The sequence below is a fragment of the Triticum urartu genome, chromosome 1A, assembly GCF_056163025.1.
Source record: "Triticum urartu cultivar PI428250 chromosome 1A, HENAU_Tu73, whole genome shotgun sequence".
Lineage (NCBI taxonomy): Eukaryota > Viridiplantae > Streptophyta > Magnoliopsida > Poales > Poaceae > Triticum > Triticum urartu.
The window spans coordinates 269436653-269443642 of record NC_141873.1 but is presented as its reverse complement, the minus strand read 5'-3'; positions in this window follow the sequence as shown (position 1 = coordinate 269443642).

Here is a 6990-nt window from a genome sequence, read left to right as displayed (position 1 = left end):
ACTATAGTCCTTTTTACATGCGGGAAGCCCCTAGCGCCACCTATGGGGGTATATCCATCGACCCAATCTCGGGTTTATCTAAACTGTTACAGCGAGGGGTGCGCCGGACTCATCTAGCTATGTCCGCGGTCTTGACGACCGATCCTTTATTCTGGTTGGAGGGGTCGTTCAGTGTTCGGCTGCGAAAGCCACCGTACACTCCTCCACATGTAAGGAACGCTCTGAGTGTCCGCTAACTATGATGATGCCACGTGGACCGGGCATCTTAAGCTTAAGATAAGCGTAATGCGGTATTGCATTAAAACGAGCGAAGGTTGTTCTTCCGAGTAGTGCTTGATAGCCGCTTCGGAATGGAGCGATGTCGAAGGTTAATTCTTTGCTTCGGAAGTTGTCGGGAAAACCGAATACAACCTCTAGTACTATAGAGCCCGTGTAGCGGGCCTCTGGGCCTGGTACTACTCCTTTAAAGGTAGTATTGCTTTGGCTGATTCTTGTTGGGTCTATCCCCATTTTGCGGACTGTGTCTTGATATATCAGATTAAGACTACTGCCTCCGTCCATAAGGACTCGGGTGAGATGGTATCCGTCAATTATTGGGTCTAGTACCAAGGCAGCCGATCCTCCGTGTCAGATACTAGTTGGGTTATCCCTGCGATCAGAAGTGATTGGGCAGGCTGACCAAGGGTTGAACTTGGGGGTAACGGGCTCTACGGTGCATACGTCTCGGAGCGCGCGTGTGCTCCTCCTCTTCGTTACGTGAATCATGTTCATTGTTTTGACTTCTGGTGGGAATTTTTTCTGTCCCCCAGTGTTTTGTTGGTGAGGCTCATCCTCGTCTTCACTTGGTGTCTCCCTCCCCTTGTGTTCGGCGTTTAGCTTGCCAGCCTGCTTAAAGACCCAACATTCTCTGTTGGTGTGATTTGCAGGTTTATCGGAGGTGTCGTGAATCTGACATAATCTGTCCAGAATCTTGTTTAGGCTGGAGCGTCCATCTCTGCTGCCTTTGAATGGCTTTTTCTGTTGACCGGGTCGAGAGCCCCTGAATCTGGCGTTTACCGCCGTGTTGTCTGGGCTGTCTTCGTTGCTTCGACGCTTGCTTTTATTGCGTCGTGGTTTTTCATTGCCATCCCTGACTTTGGATGTGCTTGGGTCGCTGGTGCCGCTGCGGGCCAGCCAGCTATCCTCGCCCGCGCAAAAGCGGGTCATAAGGCTTGTTAGGGCTGCCATTGTCCTTGGTTTTTCCTGGCCGAGATGTCTGGCAAGCCATTCGTCCCGGACACTATGTTTGAAAGCCGCTAAGGCTTCAGCGTCCGGGCAATCGACAATTTGATTCTTCTTAGTGAGGAATCTATTCCAAAGCTTTCGGGCTGACTCTCCGGGTTGCTGAATTATGTGACTTAAATTGTCTGCATCTGGAGGTCGGACATAGGTCCCTTGAAAATTAGCCCTGAAAGCGTCCTCGAGCTCTTCCCAACTTCCAATTGAGTTTTCGGGGAGGCTTTTCAACCAGCGCCTAGCTGGTCCTTTCAACTTTAAGGGCAAGTATTTAATGGCATGGAGACCATCTCCACGAGCCATGTGGATGTGAAGGATAAAGTCCTCAATCCAGACCCCAGGGTCTGTTGTTCCATCGTATGACTCTATGTTCACGGGTTTGAATCCTTCTGGGAATTCATGGTCCAGTACCTCGTCGGTAAAGCATAGGGGGTGCACGGCACCCCTGTATTTGGGTGTGTCTGATGGTTGTAGTGTTCAGTTTTGATTCTGAACTATTATTCTGTCAGTATAGTCATTTAGGCGGCGATGATTCTGTGCCGGAACGCGCTTCCTAGGTCCGTAAATGGACCTGGTCAAACCGGCTTTTTTGTGTAGGTCCTCACGTAGGTTGTGTGCTGACTTGTGTACATCATCGTTAGCCGCCCTATCGCGACCACGGGGTGGCCTGTCCGTTTGATCGGCCGTTTTATTTTCCGGCTGAGTGGGCTTTAAGGCCTCACCGTCGAATTCAGGCAAGAACTTGCGCTTTGGATAGCTTTTTGTGGGGCGATTACCTTCGTACTTTTCTTCCGTGTCAAGCACTTTATTCCATCTACTGTTGAGTGTATTCTGTGCGATCTTAAGCCTTTGCTTCTGCTACTTTAGGCTTCGCGTGGTTTCAATGAGCCTTTTATGAAGGTTCTCCTGTTCCAAGTGTCTTTCAGGGATGATGTGTGCATCGTCGTCCAGACTATTCATGTCTCCGGAGACAGGTTGATGAGTTTTACCCTCGGGGTCGTCATGACCTGACAGCGGCTCTGTACTATGTTCGCCGTCCGTTGGTTCACCCTGCTCCACCGTTGGGTTCATGTGGTCGTTGTCTCCTTTGGGGTCGACCGGGGTGTTACTCTTTCTTGCACTGTTATCGTTGTTTTTGCCGGGGCAGGATTTGGAGCGGCGGTTACGTTGTCGCTTTGGTTGCTTCTCGAGGGAATTGTCCTTTGCTGCTTCCTCCTGTTCCTCGTCATCATTTTCTTGGGGTGTATCCACCATGTATATATCATGTGATGAAGTGGCAGTCCAGCGACCTGTGGGTGGTGGTTCCTGTTTGTTTCCCGCATCGTCGTCCATACCGTCGATGTCTTCGGATCCAAAATCAAGCATGTCGGTTAAGTCATCGACAGTGGATATTAAGTGGGTGGTGGGTGGGGAACGAATTTCTTTGTCGTCCGCTTCCCACTCGAGCCAAACATAGTTCGACCAAGGGCCTCCTGACAAGGAGAGAGACCTTAATGAATTTAGCACATCGCCCAAGGGCGAGTGCTGAAAGATATCCATGGAGGAAAACTCCGTGATCAGCGCCCAATCAGATTTGATAGGTATGGACGCAACCGGTTCGGAGACCGTGGCTGGGGACGAATCCAAAGGTCCGGCAACACAGGTCTCGTAGGAGGTCAAGTCAGTATTCGGCTCTATCACCGCTGAGTGTGCGGCCTCTGGGGCGGGGTCCATCCACCCGTCCTTGGACGGCGTGATCTGCTCCGGATCAAGGGCCGGAGTCGCCACAGGTGTGATCTCCCGAACACTGTCTGGCGGTAGAGCTAAGTCATGCCCATCGTGACTGTGCGGCGCACCTGATGTGGGCTCGAATCCGTCGAAGATCAAGTCTCCGCGGATGTCGGTAGTATAGTTCAAACTTCCAAACCTGACCTGATGGCCAGGGGCATAGCTTTCGATTTGCTCCAGATGGCCAAGCGAGTTGGCCCCCAGTGCGAAGCCACCTGATACAAAGATCTGTCCGGGGAGAAAAACCTCACCCTGGATCGCATCGTTGCTGATGATCGAAGGAGCCATTGAGCCTTATGGTGACGACACAGTGGAACTCTCAATGAAAGCACCAATGTCGGTGTCAAAACCGGCGGATCTCGGGTAGGGGGTCCCAAACTGTGCGTCTAAGGCGGATGGTAACAGGAGGCGGGGGACATAATGTTTACCCAGGTTCGGGCCCTCTCGATGGAGGTAATACCCTACTTCCTGCTTGATTGATCTTGATGATATGAGTATTACAAGAGTTGATCTACCACGAGATCGGAGAGGCTAAACCCTAGAAGCTAGCCTATGGTATGATTGTTGTTGTCCTACGGACTAAACCCTCCGGTTTATATAGACACAAGAGGGGCTAGGATTACACAGAGTCGGTTACAAGGGAGGAGATCTACATATCCGAACAGCCAATCTTGCCTTCCACGCAAAGGAGAGTCCCACCCGGACATGGGACGAAGTCTTCAATCTTGTATCTTCATAGTCCAACAGTCCGGCCAAGGGATATAGTCCGGCTGTCCGAGGACCCCCTAATCCAGGACTCCCTCACTTATTCTTACAGCCGTGACAGGATTCATTCCACCCCCCGCCCAAGCCGGAGTTACAGTAGGCATATCGATGAGCCGGCTGTGTCAAGTAGTGGGTGGAACCATAACCCGCCTCATGGACATAACCCGGTGAGCGGTGGCGCCTATGCTCAGAGCATAGTGGATCAAGGTAGAGCGTGTCGAGAGGCCGAGTTGGCGACTCAGTATGCGGCTCGTCAACCTACTCCGGTTCGTCCAACCACTTTTGTGGAGCCAGGGGTAACCTTTAGAAATTTGGTCGTGCCATGCTTAGTACCAGATCTACGTAATGAGCGTCTGCCCAAGGATTTAAAGGGTCCTCACAAGGTGCCTAACTATACAGCCGATTTACCTCCTAAGGCGTGGATTGAGAGTTATGAGATGGCCATGGAATTGCTAGATGTCAGCGATGCTGCATGTGCTAAATATTTCCCCCTGGTGTTGGAGAGAACGGCCCGCACTTGGTTGAAGGGGCTCCCTGCCAATTCTATTGGGTCATGGGCCGAGTTAAAAGCCCAGTTTATCCAGAACTTCAAGGATACATGCAAGCAGCCCATGTCAATTGTGAATTTAGCCTCATGTGTCCAAGAAGAAGGTGAGTCGACAACCCATTGGGTGCATCAGGTCTCAACAATCCTACACTCGTCAGATCGCATCAATGCCGACTCGGCAGTGTTGATTTTGAAGAACAATTGTCGTTTCACGCCCTTAAAACAGAAATTAGGCGGCTCAAACACCATTGCAATGACATGGGAACACTGATGGCGGCTCTGGTTAAGTATGCTGACTCTGATGGTACCAAGGCCCACGAGTCTGATGATGAAAATCCGGGGAAGGGAAAGAAGAGCAGCAACACCAAGGGGCAGCAGCATAACCCGGCGAACTAGGGAGGCAACGGTAAGCGCAAAGCTGATAATAATTTTGACTTTGTGGCTAACACCAATGCGCAGAATAATGGTCAGCGTCGTAAGGGTAAACCGCCCCCACGGGCGGGAGGATCCAGTTTCAATCTTGAACATATGCTAAATCAGCCTTGCCCAAGACATGGTACACGAGAAAGACCATCCGGGCACCTCTGGAAGATTGTTACATTATGAAGGAGTACAAGAATTCCAATCTTTTTCAAGACAGTCATGGGCCAGGTGGAGGTTCAGGATCCGGCTCTCACGGACCGGGTTATGGCGGTGGCGGCTCTAGATTCCAAGGAAATCGGGGTAATCACAGCAACCAGGGTGGTTACAATCAACAGAGTAGTCAGGGGAATCAACAGTAGCAACAATCTGGTTATCAAAGCAACCCGAAGCAGTTGAATAGTGGACAATATTAGGTCTTCACCACTAGCCTATGTAAGTGTGACCATAAGCTTCATAAGAGGGCAGTCAACGTTGTTGAGCCGGCGGTTCCCCGTTACTTGTGCTGGTCTGAGCAGCCCATTGTGTGGAGTCGGGCAGATCACCCGCCCTGGGTTGACAATCCGGGTCACTTGCCTTTGGTGGTCGCACCTCAGGTCGGAGGGTATAAGTTTACCAAGGTACTCATGGACGAAGGGAGCAGCATCAATATCCTCTATTATGAAACTTTCCGTCGCATGGGGTTGACTGATAAAAATCTTAAGCTGTCAAACACTGTTTTCCATGGCGTGGTGCCTGGTAAGTCGGCATACCAATGGGTAAGATAGCTCTGGAAGTTGCTTTTGGAGATGATCATGACTCTAGGTCAAAGACATTGACCTTTGAAGTAGTCAAGATTCACAGCCCGTATCACGCTCTATTTGGACGGCCGGCTTATGACAAGTTCATGGCACGGCCTTGTTATGTTTATCTGCAACTCAAGATGCCGGGTTACAAGGGGACCATTACAGTGCATGGGAGCCATAATATAGCATTGGAATGCGAAGAAGGTGATGCGGCTTATGCTGAGTCGGTTTGTGAAACGGAGGAGTTAAAATTCTATAAGGACAATGTTGATCCGGTGGATATGACATCTTTGAAAAAGCCAACTACAGAGCATGATCCGGTCTTAAAGTTTGAATCGGCAGATGATACCAAGATGGTTGATTTTGTTCCTGGTGATTCATCCAAGCAGTTCAGTATCAGTGCTAATCTGGATCCGAAATAGGAAAGCGTGCTCATCGAGTTCATCTGTGAGAACCAGGACATCTTTGCATAGAAGCCTTTAGACATGTCGGGTGTATCAAGAGAACTCGCTGACCACACTCTTAATATTGATCCAAAATTTAAGCAGGTTAAACAGTGTCTTTGCCGGTTTAATGAGGAGAGGCGGAAGGCCATTGGAGAGGAAGTGGCCCGGCTTTTGGCTGGCAGGTTTATCGTGGAAGTTTTCCATCCTGAGTGGTTGGCTAACCTAGTGCTGGTACTTAAGAAGAACGGCACTTGGCATATGTGTGTTGACTACATGGACTTAAACAAGGCTTGTCCGGCTGATCCTTTTGCTCTCCCTCGTATTGATTAGATTATCGATGCTACAGCGGGTTGTGAGTGTTTGAGTTTTTTGGATGCTTATTCAGGTTATCATCGGATTAAGATGGCAGTTAAGGACCAGGAGAAGACGGATTTCATAACTCCCTTTGGAGCCTTCTGCTATGTGTCTATGCCTTTTGGGCTCAAGAGTGCCCAGGCGACTTATCAGAGGTGTGTGCAGAATTGCCTTCATAATCAAATTGGGCGCAATGTTCATGCTTATATGGATGATATCGTGGTGAAATCCAGAGAGAAAGAGACATTGATAGATGATTTGAAGGAAACCTTCGATAATCTCCGGGTTTATAAAATGATGCTTAACCCGGCCAAGTGTGTTTTTGGTGTGCCGGCAGGCAAGCTTTTGGGCTTTTTGGTATCTAACACGGCCATTGAAGCTAATCCGGAGAAGATCAAGGCCATCACTTCTCTGGCTAAACCGGCGTGTATCAATGATGTGCAATGTCTAGCAGGTCGTATTGCGGCATTAAGTCGGTTCATAAGCCGGTTGGGAGAGAAGGCCATCCCTCTTTATCAGATGATGAAAAAGACAGATAATTTTGTCTGGAGTGATGCCGCCAATACAACGTTTGAGGACTTGAAGAAACAGCTAGCTGAGCCGCCCATGCTTGCCGCCCTTGTTGATAAAG